The sequence below is a fragment of the Perca flavescens genome, chromosome 12, assembly GCF_004354835.1.
Source record: "Perca flavescens isolate YP-PL-M2 chromosome 12, PFLA_1.0, whole genome shotgun sequence".
NCBI classification, from domain to species: Eukaryota; Metazoa; Chordata; class Actinopteri; order Perciformes; family Percidae; genus Perca; species Perca flavescens.
The window spans coordinates 31,151,924-31,153,781 of NC_041342.1; positions in this window are offsets into that span (position 1 = coordinate 31,151,924).

Genomic DNA, 1,858 nt, shown 5'->3' on the forward strand with positions numbered 1-1,858 from the left:
CTTTAAACATATACAATAAAAACAAATATACAGTAATAATATATAAATATGAAAGTACAGCGTTAATGATATACTCCTTCTCTCCCTCTGACAGATCAGATAGAGACTCTGGCACAACCTCCTCTGATTGGCCGACACCACGTTTCCATTACCCTTTCCTTGACGGGGTTACAGGTGCATATCAGCGACAGACACACAGGCATGGGCGCGGATACCGTGGGTGCTCAAGCACCCACGTGTGCCAGACTGCCAGTTCATTTTTACATTCATTTAAAATGAAACATTGCAGTTGTTGGTGCTAAGTGGAGCGTCTGTCATAGTGTGATTGGTTATGTCGCTGGCATTGATTCTTAATTTCCCACGAAGCTGATTGCGGTTACGTGTCAGTTCAACTTTTCATCTCCAATATTATCTGTGAGAAGTGGCGCTGTCCTGAGTTGAAAGATAGACTACTTTACGGCTTTATTATGCCGTGTGTGTTTGTGTCGGACGCTGTCCATTTCCTAAGGTTCTGAAATGCAGTAGGGACTACAGATGAAAATTAGCTTGTAGCTATCTCTGGTCTGTGCAACACATTTGTTGTGCAATGTCCCTGTCAAATAAATAAATAAAAATAAACATTCTTTTACTACTTCTTTTTGTTAAAGGGTGTGCGCATGTGAGCACCCACGGAGGAAAACATAAATCAGCGCCTATGCACACAAAATATTAAACCTGTCTCAAGCCCTTTGAACCTGTAACTGTTTGTCCTCTGTCACTAACAGACAAGTTCGCAAACTGTCACTTGAAGCACCAACATTGTAAAAATAAATAATAAAAATGTAAACATAAATAAAAATGATGAGGGAATTATATCTAAAATAAGGCCCTAAGGCCGGTCAAATCTGACTCCAATTTATTAATTCCTGCGCCTTCTTACATTGGACTTAAGTTTACCAGAACACAAGGATGACTCTGAGCTCCACCTTGCCCCCCCCCCTCTCTCCTTCTCAAAAGAGTACTTTTAACCACTTCCTCAATGACTAACACAGCTCTTTTGCAACGAGCACATACACACATTTTGTTAATAAAAAATTTCTACACCCATCCACTACCCCAGCCTACCAATTATGAGGAACTTGACGCTCTTATACTTTGCCACCGCCATAATTACTACTCACATTAATGACTTATGTGGCCGTTTTTTTCGGGGGGCCACAGTCTCGTATGATAATACATGATATGCAACCTACACAGAAATGTGCAGCAGAGGTGATAGAATAACAACATGTCCGTCATCTCCTTCTGCTGTTTCCAGACAAACAAACTGTTAAAGGTGAGATAAAGTGTGTGGGAGACACAACAGAGAGGCTATTACTGCGTCTGATGAAAAACAGAGAGATTGTACTGTATTTCAGCCTGTGGCTAAGATCCCACTGGGCACACAGAATGAACTGCTGTGTAAAATGAGCTCAACATCGCAGCAAATAGGACACAGCAGTGTCCTTGTGTGTTCCTCAGGCCAAACATTATACTGTACATTAGATCCATCTCACTGTTCCTCTGTGGAGAGCAGCAGCCTGAAGAAAAGCGTGTACAAAAAACAACCTAACATGAGACACAGCCATCTTAACAAACTGGGAACTATATTCTCAGGCGGAAGAATATAGTACTTGGGTGGAGTGATATGCTCGCAGCAAGCCTGTCTGAGAATATAGTTCCCGGTTTGTTTACTGTTAGAAGATGGCTGTGTCTCATGTTACGTTGTTTTTTGTACACGCTGTGACTCTATAAATCACAACATGTAAATAGGAACATGTTGGCGTTATTTTGTCACTTTTGTCACAATTGGGAGCAGTAGGCTAGTTGGAACCAGTCA